The sequence below is a fragment of the Nerophis ophidion genome, linkage group LG06, assembly GCF_033978795.1.
Source record: "Nerophis ophidion isolate RoL-2023_Sa linkage group LG06, RoL_Noph_v1.0, whole genome shotgun sequence".
Lineage (NCBI taxonomy): Eukaryota > Metazoa > Chordata > Actinopteri > Syngnathiformes > Syngnathidae > Nerophis > Nerophis ophidion.
Window position 1 is genome coordinate 21,425,742 of NC_084616.1, and position 12,355 is coordinate 21,438,096.

The 12,355-nt window shown below is 44.2% G+C and overlaps 1 protein-coding gene and 3 non-coding genes across 7 annotated transcripts in view; 1 reads left to right on the forward strand and 3 right to left on the reverse strand.

Moving 5' to 3' along the window:
- The window catches only part of LOC133554362 (gastrula zinc finger protein XlCGF57.1-like), a 295,100-nt gene that overhangs the window by 139,763 nt on the left and 142,982 nt on the right, over positions 1 to 12,355 (forward strand). The gene's annotated exons all lie outside the window — the stretch shown is intronic.
- Positions 1,080 to 1,161, reverse strand: trnas-gcu (transfer RNA serine (anticodon GCU)). Its single transcript has one exon. It is a non-coding gene; the product is annotated as a tRNA-Ser (tRNA).
- trnas-gcu (transfer RNA serine (anticodon GCU)) lies at positions 3,878 to 3,959 on the reverse strand. Its single transcript has one exon. It is a non-coding gene; the product is annotated as a tRNA-Ser (tRNA).
- trnas-gcu (transfer RNA serine (anticodon GCU)) lies at positions 10,994 to 11,075 on the reverse strand. Its single transcript has one exon. It is a non-coding gene; the product is annotated as a tRNA-Ser (tRNA).

The following is a 12,355-nucleotide window of genomic DNA, read 5'->3' on the forward strand; positions in this document are numbered from 1 at the left end:
ACTCGTGGTCGGTGTCGTCAGGGGGTTCCTTCATAAACATAAATTTTGTCCTCATCATAATCTTCATCAGATTATTCTTCATCACTTTCCTGCATTTTTCCAGGTATTTTTTTATTCCTTATGTTCCTCCTCGTCCTGCATTTCTCCAGGCAATTTCTCTTCTTTGGCCGACAGCTCGCCCTGCTGGTCCGTCGCCGCTACTGTCGCCTCTCCTGACGCCTCTCCTGACGCCTCTCCAGCCCCGCCTTCCAGAGAGATGGTCTCGGCGGCCACCTTGGTGTCCTCCTCGTCTTTGTTTTCCTTGGTCGACAGCTCGCCCTGCTGGCCTGCGGATGCCACCGCCGTCTGCCCAGGCCCGCGTCCCAAGTGGGCGGTCTCGGCGCCGGCTTTTTGGGCTTCTTCTTCCGGGTTGCACTCGCCGCTTCCCTCCAACTGCTCCATCAGTGCCTGCAATACCTGGGTCTCCTGACGCTTCTCTTTGAGCAGCTTAGTGTAGCTCGCTACGAGGGCCCAGATGACGTCATCGTCCTATGCTTCCGATGGTGTCTCCCAGTTGGGTGCCAATGTGACGGACTTCCTGTCATCCGTGTGTGGGTTGCGGTGACATCCAATACATGACGCATCGTAGCAGGTTTGACTTGAGTTTATTATTTCAACACACATCAAGTTTTCTTGCCTGTCTGTGGCGTCACTTTTCAATGCACGGGCGCTTCCAGCTTGCGGTCGCGGTGCACCTTTAGAATTTCGATTTCTAGACAGAGAGGGGGAATTAGCTCAAATGGTACAGCGCTCGCTTTGCATGTGAGAAGTAGTGGGATCGATACCTGCGTTCTCTAAATGCTTTCATGTCATGAAAGGTTTCCTTTGATTAAAAATAGGTAAATGAGCCCGCTTTTTTCTGTTAAAGATGAAAAGTCATTTTGGGGAAGCATGCAGAAAGGTCAGGTAGTCACCTTAGCTCGAGAAAGTCGTTGACACCAGACAGTGTGATACTATGTAACCACAGTCAAAGATTGTTATCCTGATCTGCACTTTCACAACCTTTTGTTAGTTGAGGCCAACTAAAGAGAACAACAGTTCAACGAGGATGGGATTCGAACCCACGCATGTAGAACACATTGGATTAGCAGTCCATCGCCTTAACCACTCGACCACCTCATCTTAGGTGACTCAAGCTAGTACTTGCTGTGAGCCTTCAAATAATACATTTTATGATCCAGGTCTACTTCACAGTATGTGACCACATGGACATTTAGAGGAATTAGGATATTGTTGTGTTATTTTTACAACAGTAAAAAAAATAATAAACTGTATAAATATTTGGGGTTTTGGCACCAACCGTTGGAATCAATCTGACGGATCTAAGTCTATAAGCACAAACTGATGAAGCCTACTTGGATGAGAGGCGAAACTTTAAGGTCAACCTTGACATGGACCACTGAACAGAGGAAGTGGTCTTCGAAATCACCTATTATCCACTTACAACACTGTTATTTCAACCGTTCCTTAAGGACTCTGCAATTTAGCCTCCAGCAAATAACAGGAGTTAGACAGCCCCTGGTCACAGATGCTCCTTTAAGCCTTTGTTACAACTGAAGGAAATGCTAACAAGGGTGATTCTGACTAGGTTGGGATGATAGTGGTCGATCCACAGAGATACGTCTGCCACACATTACCACGATGCGATTGAAGGGAAATTCCACTTCAATGACTGTCATTGCTACGATTAGTTGGCGACTTGTCCAAGGTGTACCCTGCCTTCTGCCCGATTGTAGCTGAGATAGGCGCCAGCGCCCCCCGCGACCCCGAAAGGGAATAAGCGGTAGAAAATGGATGGATGGGATGGATAGTCTGATGACGATAAGATTTCAACCCACTCGTGTTGAACACTGTTCTTTGCAAGAGAGGGAATTTAGCTCAAATGGTAGAACACCGAGGAAACAAGATCCATACCTGCTTCCTCCAAATGTTATCCTATGGATTTTTTCTGTCAACAAAAGTCTTCCAAACCGTTTCACATTTTCTTGTAGCCGGACAATATTTTGCACCAGTCGCCCAGGGGGGTCCCTGCAACTGCGGTCCCCTCCAAGGGTTCTCATTACGCCCATTGGGTTACGTTTTTTCTCGCCCTATTATGAGATATCTTCTGAGGATGTCATTGTGGATTGTGCAGCCCTTTGAGACAATTGTGATTAAGGGCTGTATAAATAAGCTTGATTGATTGATTTCAGTATATTGGATGGATTTTTTACCTGATATTTTTGGACAGTAATCTGCAGTCTTCTTCAAAAGGGTCACCTGACCACTGTGATGTATTGCCTGTCAGCTGTTCTTATAGGCGTGGCCAAACAGGCAGACCTGTCAAGTCCACCTGGTTGGTGCCCCCGAAAATGTTGTCTGATGACAAGAACATTTGAAAAGTGTATGAATAAAAAGACATGAAAACATTTTTGGAGAGACATCAAAAAAGTTAAAAGAAAAAGGTAAACGAACAGTACTTTCCTGCCTAACACACTTTGTATGTTGAAGCTGAGGAGCCATTTTGATCCATTTCAAGACAGATGAAGAAAGGTAAGTGTGACGGACTTCCTGCCATCCGTGTGTGGGTTGCGGTAAAATCCAATACATGACGCATCGTAGCAGGTTTGACTTGAGTTTATTATTTCAGTACACATCAAGTTTTCTTGCCTGTCTGTGGCGTCACTTTTCAGTGCGCAGGCGCTTCCTGCTTGCGGTCGCGGTGCACCTTTCGGTGTATGGGGTTTGCGTCTATTGCGGGGGCTCATTGTCTTCCGGGTCTCGTTCGTCGTACTCGTGGTCGGTGTCGTCAGGGGTTTCCTTCATAAACATAAATTTTGTCCTCATCATAATCTTCATCAGATTATTCTTCATCACTTTCCTGCATTTTTCCAGGTATTTTTTTATTCCTTATGTTCCTCCTCGTCCTGCATTTCTCCAGGCAATTTCTCTTCTTTGGCCGACAGCTCGCCCTGCTGGTCCGTCGCCGCTACTGCCGCCTCTCCTGACGCCTCTCCAGCCCCGCCTTCCAGAGAGATGGTCTCGGCGGCCACCTTGGTGTCCTCCTCGTCTTTGTTTTCCTTGGTCGACAGCTCGCCCTGCTGGCCTGCGGATGCCACCGCCGTCTGCCCAGGCCCGCGTCCCAAGTGGGCGGTCTCGGCGCCGGCTTTTTGGGCTTCTTCTTCCGGATTGCACTCGCCGCTTCCCTCCAACTGCTCCATCAGTGCCTGCAATACCTGGGTCTCGTGACGCTTCTCTTTGAGCAGCTTAGTGTAGCTCGCTACGAGGGCCCAGATGACGTCATCGTCCTATGCTTCCGATGGTGTCTCCCAGTTGGGTGCCAATGTGACGGACTTCCTGTCATCCGTGTGTGGGTTGCGGTGACATCCAATACATGACGCATCGTAGCAGGTTTGACTTGAGTTTATTATTTCAACACACATCAAGTTTTCTTGCCTGTCTGTGGCGTCACTTTTCAATGCACGGGCGCTTCCAGCTTGCGGTCGCGGGGCACCTTTAGAATTTCGATTTCTAGACAGAGAGGGGGAATTAGCTCAAATGGTACAGCGCTCGCTTTGCATGTGAGAAGTAGTGGGATCGATACCTGCGTTCTCTAAATGCTTTAATGTCATGAAAGGTTTCCTTTGATTAAAAATAGGTAAATGAGCCCGCTTTTTTCTGTTAAAAATGAAAAGTCATTTTGGGGAAGCATGCAGAAAGGTCAGGTAGTCACCTTAGCTCGAGAAAGTCGTTGACACCAGACAGTGTGATACTATGTAACCACAGTCAAAGATTGTTATCCTGATCTGCACTTTCACAACCTTTTGTTAGTTGAGGCCAACTAAAGAGAACAACAGTTCAACGAGGATGGGATTCGAACCCACGCATGTAGAACACATTGGATTAGCAGTCCATCGCCTTAACCACTCGACCACCTCATCTTAGGTGACTCAAGCTAGTACTTGCTGTGAGCCTTCAAATAATACATTTTATGATCCAGGTCTACTTCACAGTATGTGACCACATGGACATTTAGAGGAATTAGGATATTGTTGTGTTATTTTTACAACAATAAAAAAAATAATAAACTCTATAAATATTTGGGGTTTTGGCACCAACCGTTGGAATCAATCTGACGGATCTAAGTCTATAAGCACAAACTGATGAAGCCTACTTGGATGAGAGGCGAAACTTTAAGGTCAACCTTGACATGGACCACTGAACAGACGAAGTGGTCTTCGAAATCACCTATTATCCACTTACAACACTGTTATCTCAACCGTTCCTAAAGGACTCTGCAATTTAGCCTCCAGCAAATAACAGGAGTTAGACAGCCCCTGGTCACAGATGCTCCTTTAAGCCTTTGTTACAACTGAAGGAAATGCTAACAAGGGTGATTCTGACTAGGTTGGGATGATAGTGGTCGATCCACAGAGATATTTCTGCCACACAATACCACAATGCGATTGAAGGGAAATTCCACTTCAATGACTGTCATTGCTGCGATTAGGTGGCGACTTGTCCAAGGTGTAAAACACATTCCGCCCAAATGCAACTGAGATAGGCACCAGCACTCCCCGTCACCCCAAAAGGGACAAGCAGTAGAAAATGGATGGACGGATGATTGTAATTTGCACTTACAGTGGGATTGCTCTTCTGCATCTTAACAGATGGTTTTCTCACTACGATAGGGCAGTACCATCTTTGCCCAGGTACACCCTCCTTGTGTTGAAGTACAAGAAACTGGAGTTTTGGCAATAGCCCCTGGACTTCATCTGACCAATCTAAGTCCAAGAATAGATCTGACCAATATGAGTCAATGAGCATGAACTGATTAAACCCAGTTGTATGAGAAGCGAAACATTTTCTAAGACTAACCAAAGAGTCTAGTTGCACTTGATTGAATGCCCTGAGATTACAATGAACTGGATGAATGAGAACTTCCATAGACATTGATTTATTGAAAATTAGAATTTCTATGTCTGGACAGAGGGGGAATTAGCTCAAATGGTAGAGCAATCGCTTTGCATGTGAGAGGTAGCGGGATTGATACCTGCATTCTCCAAATGTTTTAATGTCATGAAAGGTTTCCTTTGATTAAAAATAGGTAAATGATTCCGCTTTTTTCTGTTAAAGATGAAAATTAATTTTGGGGAAGCATGCAGAAAGGTCCGGCAGTCACCTCAGCTCGAGAAAGTCGTTGACACAAGACAGTGTGATACTAGGCCTAGTAAACACGTACGACAGGCTAACCGCACCACTAGTTATGCGAATATAGTAATACACGTTGGCTCCAATGACGTTAGGATGAGACAATCAGAGATCACAAAGAGAAACATAGCCAGGGCTTGTAATCTCGCTAGAAAGATGTCCAGGCATCGAGTAATTGTCTCTGGCCCCCTGCCTTGGAGAGGCAATGATGAGAGATATAGCAGATTAGTCTCTCTTAACAAGTGGCTGGATAGCTTCTCTAGACAACAGGGATTTACGTTTATTGATAATTGGCCCTCTTTCTGGGGCAAACCTGGCTTGCTGAGGAGAGACGGCCTTCACCCTAACCAGGAAGGCGCTATCCTCTTGTCTCGGAACATATATTTCGCATTGAGCCAAATTTGACTAACTGCACTAGAGCAAGCCCGGTCACAGGCAATTACAGAGCCTGCTAGCCTGGGTATGGAGTCAGTTAGGTTAGAACTAGCCAGCGCCAGGCTGGATGATCCCTGTACACATAGCAATTTTCGTAGAATAATACACAACTCACAAAATGTTTTTTCTGCTATGACTATGACTACGTCAGAGTTAGACATGCGCTCTACTGAGGTGGCAAATTATGATGCGTTCAGTTTATCCCAGCACCAAGTAGACAATCTGAAAATTCCCGTCATATCAATTCCTAGATATGGTCGTAATTATTTTAAGTACACTGCGCATAATAAACGCAACATTATTAATATTGCTACTCCGGATAATTTTATCAACAACTCCTTAAAACAGCCCACTACCTATAATATGGGCTTTCTAAACATCAGATCTTTGTCTTCCAAAACGTTATTAGTTAATGAGGTCATTAGAGACAACAACCTTATCGTCATCGGTCTTAGTGAAACCTGGCTTAAACCAGATAACTTTTTTGCGATAAATGAGGCATCCCCTCCTAACTATACGAATGCGTATATTGCCCGTCCCCTTAAAAGGGGAGGGGGGGTTGCACTAATATACAACGAAAACTTTAACTTTAGTCCTAACTTAAATAATAAATATAAATCGTTTGAGGTGCTTTCTATGAAGTCTGCCACACCGCTGCCTCTGTGCCTGGCCGTTATCTACCGCCCCCCAGGGCCCTATTCGGACTTTATTAGTGAATTCTTAGAGTTTGTTGCTGATCTAGTGACGCACGCCGATAAAATAATTATAATGGGGGACTTTAATATCCATATGAATACCCCATTGGAACCACCGTGCGTGGCGCTCCAGACTATAATTGATAGCTGTGGTCTTACACAAATAATAAATGAACCGACGCATCGCAGCGGTAATACGATAGACCTAGTGCTTGTCAGAGGTATCACCGTTTCCAAAGTTATGATACTACCGTATACCAAAGTAATGTCCGATCATTACCTTATAAAATTCGAAGTTCAGACTCATGTTCGGCAAGCTAATAATAATAATAACTGCTATAGCAGCCGCAACATTAATGCTGCCACGACGACGACTCTTGCGGACCTACTGCCCTCGGTAATGGCACCGTTCCCAAAGTATGTGGGCTCTATTGATAACCTCACTAACAACTTAAACAACACCCTGCGCGAAACCATTGATAGTATAGCACCGCTGAAGTTAAAAAAGGCTCCAAAAAGGCTCCAAAAAGGCGTACGCCATGGTTTACTGAAGAAACTAGAGCTCAGAAATTATTATGTAGAAAGCTGGAACGCAAATGGCGCACGACTAAACTTGAGGTGCACCATCAAGCATGGAATGATAGTTTAATAACTTATAAACGCATGCTAACCTTAGCTAAAACTAATTATTACTCAAATCTCATCCGCATTAATAAAAACGATCCAAAATTTTTGTTTAGTACAGTAGCATCGCTAACCCAACAAGGGACACCTTCCAGTAGCTCCACCCATTCGGCAGATGACTTTATGAAGTTCTTTAATAAGAAAATTGAACTTATTAGAAAGGAGATTAAAGACAATGCGTCCCAGCTACAACTGGGTTATAGTAACACAGATACGACTGTATATACGGCGGATACTGCAAATATCCAAACTAGTTTCTCTCGTTTTGATGAAATAACATTAGAAGAATTGTTACAACGTGTAAATGGAATAAAACAAACAACATGTTTACTTGACCCACTTCCTGGGAAACTTATCAAGGAGCTTTTTGTATTATTAGGTCCATCAGTGCTAAATATTATAAACTTATCACTTTCCTCGGGCACTGTTCCCCTAGCATTCAAAAAAGCAGTTATTCATCCTCTCCTTAAAAGACCTAACCTCGATCCTGACCTCATGGTAAACTACCGACCGGTGTCTCACCTTCCCTTTATTTCGAAAATCCTCGGAAAAATTGTTGGAGAGCAGCTAAATGAACAGTTAGCGTTTAACAATCTATGTGAAACCTTTCAATCCGGTTTCAGGGCAAATCACTCTACTGAGACAGCCCTCGCAAAATTGACTAATGATCTATTGCTAACGATGGATTCTGATGCGTCATTTATGTTGCTGCTCCTCGATCTTAGCGCTGCTTTCGATACCGTCGATCATAATATTTTATTAGAGCGTATCAAAACACGAATTGGTATGTCAGACTTAGCCCTGTCTTGGTTTAACTCCTATCTTACCGACAGGGTGCAGTGCGTCTCCCATAACAGTATGACCTCGGACTATGTTAAGGTAACGTGTGGAGTTCCCCAGGGTTCGGTCCCTGGCCCTGCACTCTTCAGCATATACATGCTGCCGCTGGGTGACGTCATACGCAAATACGGTATTAGCTTTCACTGCTATGCTGATGACACCCAACTCTACATGCCCCTAAAGCTGACCAACATGCCGGACTGTAGTCAGTTGGAAGCGTGTCTTAATGAAATTAAACAATGGATGTCCGCTAATTTTTTGCAACTTAACGCCAAAAAAACGGAAATGCTGATTATCGGTCCTGCTAGACACCGACCTCTATATAATAATACAACTTTAACATTTGACAACCAAATAATAAAACAAGGTGACTCGGTAAAAAATCTGGGTATTATCTTCGACCCAACTCTCTCCTTTGAGTCACACATTAAAAGCGTTACTAAAACGGCCTTCTTTCATCTCCGTAATATCGCTAAAATTCGCTCCATTTTGTCCACTAAAGACGCCGAGATCATTATCCATGCGTTTGTTACGTCTCGTCTAGACTACTGTAATGTATTATTTTCGGGTCTCCCCATGTCTAGCATTAAAAGATTACAGTTGGTACAAAATGCGGCTGCTAGACTTTTGACAAGAACAAGAAAGTTTGATCATATTACGCCTGTACTGGCTCACCTGCATTGGCTTCCTGTGCACTTAAGATGTGACTTTAAGGTTTTACCAATTACGTACAAAATAATACACGGTCTAGCTCCAGCCTATTTTGCCGATTGTATTGTACCATATGTCCAAGCAAAAAATCTGCGTTCAAAAGACTCCGGCTTATTAGTGATTCCTAGAGCCCAAAAAAAGTCTGCGGGCTATAGAGCGTTTTCCGTTCGGGCTCCAGTACTCTGGAATGCCCTCCCGGTAACAGTTCGAGATGCTACCTCAGTAGAAGCATTTAAGTCTCACCTTAAAACTCATCTGTATACTCTAGCCTTTAAATAGACGTCCTTTTTAGACCAGTTGATCTGCCGCTTCTTTTCTTTTTTCTCCTTTGTCCCCCCCTCCCTTGTGGAGGGGGTCCGGTCCGATGACCATGGATGAAGTACTGGCTGTCCAGAGTCGAGACCCAGGATGGGCCGCTCGTCGGGACCCAGGATGGACCGCTCGCCTGTGTATGGGTTGGGGACATCTCAGAGCTGCTGATCCGTCTCCACTTGAGATGGTTTCCTGTGGACGGGACTCTCGCTGCTGTCTTGGATCCCCTGGAACTGAACTCTCGCGGCTGTGTTGGAGCCACTATGGATTGAACTTTCACAGTATCATGTTAGACCCGCTCGACATACATTGCTTTCAGTCCCCTAGAGGGGGGGGGGGGGGGGGGGTTGCCCACCCACATCTGAGGTCCTATCCAAGGTTTCTCATAGTCAGCATTGTCACTGGCGTCCCACTGGATATGAATTCTCCCTGCCCACTGGGTGTGAGTTTTCCTTGCCCTTTTGTGGGTTCTTCCGAGGATGTTGTAGTCGTAATGATTTGTGCAATTTGTGCAATGTAAATAAACATTGATTGATTGATGATGATTGACTATGTAACCACAGTCAAACATTGTTATCCTGATCTGCAATTTCACAACCTTTTGTTAGTTGAGGCCAACTAAAGAGAACAACAGCTCAATGAGGATGGGATTTGAACGCACGCGTGTTGAACACAATGGCTTAGCAATACATCGCCTTAACCACTCGGCCACCTCATCTTAGGTGACTCAAGTTGGTACTTGCTGTGAGCCGTCAAATAATAGATTTTACGATCCAGGTCTACGTCACAGCATGTAACCACATGGACATTTAGAGGAATTAGGATATTGTTTTGTTATTTTTACAACAGTAAAAAAAAACAGTAAATTGTATAAATATTTGGGATTTTGGCACCAACCGTTGGAATCAATCTGACGAATCTAAGTCTATAAGCACAAACGGATCAAGCCTACTTGGCTGAGATGCGAAACTTTAAGGTCAACCTTGACATGGATGACTGAACAGAGGAAGTGGTCTTCGAAATCACCTATTATCCACTTACAACACTGTTATTTCAACCGTTCCTGAAGAACTCTGCAATTTAGCACTAAGCAAATAACAGGAGTTAGAAAGCCCCTGGTCACAGATGCTCCTTTAAGCCTTTGTTACAACTGAAGGAAATGCTAACAAAGGTGATTCTGACTAGGTTGGGATGATAGTGGTTGATCCACAGAGATACGTCTGCCACACAATACCACGATGCGATTGAAGGGAAATTCCACTTCCATGACTGTCATTGCTACGACTAGTTGGCGACTTGTCCAAGGTGTAAAACACATTCCGCCCAAATGCAGCCGAGATAGGCACCAGCACTCCCCGTCACCCCAAAAGGGACAAGCAGTAGAAAATGGATGGATGGATGACTGTCATTGGCACTTACAGTGGGATTGCTCTTCTGCATCTCAACAGATGGTTTTCTCACTACGATAGGGCAGTACCATCTTTGCCCAGGTAAACGCTCCTTGTGTTGAAGTACAGGAAACTGGGGTTTTGGCAATAGCCCCTGGACTTCATCTGACCAATCTAAGTCCAAAAATAGATCTGACCAATATGAGTCAATGAGCATGAAGTGACGAAGCCCAGTTGGATGAGAAGCGAAACATTTTCTAAGACTAACCAAACAGTCTAGTTGCACTGGATTGAATGCCCTGAGATTATAATGAACTGGATGAATGAGAACTTCCATAGACATCGATATATTGAAAGTGAGAAATTCATTGTCAGTACAGAGGGGGAATTAGCTCAAATGGTAGAGTGCTCGCTTTGCATGTGAGAGGTAGCGGCATCGATACCTGCATTCTCCAATTGTTTTAGTGTCATGAAAGGTTTCCTTTGATTAAAAATAGGTAAATGAGCCTGGTTTTTTTCTGTTAAAGATCAAAAGTCATTTTGGGGAAGCATGCAGAAAGGTCCGGCAGTCACCTCAGCTCGAGAAAGTCGTTGACACAAGACAGTGTGATACTATGTAACCACAGTCAAAGATTGTTATCCTGATCTGCAATTTCACAACCTTTTGTTAGTTGAGGCCAACTAAAGAGAACAACAGCTCGATGAGGATGGGTTTCGAACCCACGCAAGTAGGACACAATGGATTAGCAGTCCATCGCCTTAACCACTCGGCCACCTCATCTCAGTTGCCTCACGTTAGTACTTGCTGTGAGCCTTCTAATGATAGATTTTATGATCCAGGTCTACGTCACAGCATTTAACCACATGGACATTTAGAGGTATTAGGATATTGTTTTGTTATTTTTACTAAAATAACAAAAACAGTAAACTGTATAAATATTTGGGGTTTTGGCACCAACTGTTGGACCTAATCTGACGAATCTAAGTCTATTAACACAAACTGATCAAGCTTCTTGGATAAGAGGTAAAACTTTAAGGTCAACCTTGACATGGACCACTGAACAGAGGAAGTGGTCTTCGAAATCACCTATTATCCACGTACAACACTGTTATTTCAACCGTTCCTAAAGGACTCTGCAATTTAGCCTCCAGCAAATAACAGGAGTTAGACAGCCCCTGGTCACAGATACTCCTTTAAGCCTTTGTTACAACAGAGGGAAATGCTAACAAGGGTGATTCTGACTAGGTTGGGATGATAGTGGTTGATCCACAGAGATACGTCTGCCACACAATACCACGATGCGATTGAAGGGAAATTCCACTTCAATGACTGTCATTGCTACGATTAGTTGGCGACTTGTCCAAAGTGTAAAACACATTCCGCCCAAATCAAGCCGAGATAGGCACCAGCACTCCCCGTCACTCCAAAAGGGACAACCAGTAGAAAATGGATGGATGGATGACTTTCATTGGCACTTACAGTGGGATTGCTCTTCTGCATCTACGATAGGGCAGTACCATCTTTGCCCAGGTACACCCTCCTCGTGTTGAAGTACAGGAAACTGGGGTTTTGGCAATAGCCACTGGACTTCATCCGACCAATCTAAGTCCAAAAATAGATCTGACCAATATGAGTCAATGAGCATGAACTGATGAAGCCCAGTTGGATGAGAACCGAAACATTTTCTAAGACTAACCAAACATTCTAGTTGCACTGGATTGAATGCCTTGAGATTACAATGAACTGGATGAATGAGATCTTCCACAGACATCGATATATTGAAAAAGAGAAATTCTATGCCTGGACAGAGGGGGAAGTAGCTCAAGCGGTAGTGCGCTCGCTTTGCATGTGAGAGGTAGCGGGATCGATACCTGCATTCTCCAATTGTTTTAGTGTCATGAAAGGTTTCCTTTGATTAAAATTAGGTAAATGAGCCCGTTTTTTTTTCAGTTAAAGATGAAAAGTCATTTTGGGGAAGCATGCAGAAAGGTCAGGTAGTCACCTCAGCTCGAGAAAGTCGTTGACACAAGACAGAGTGATACTATGTAACTACAGTCAAA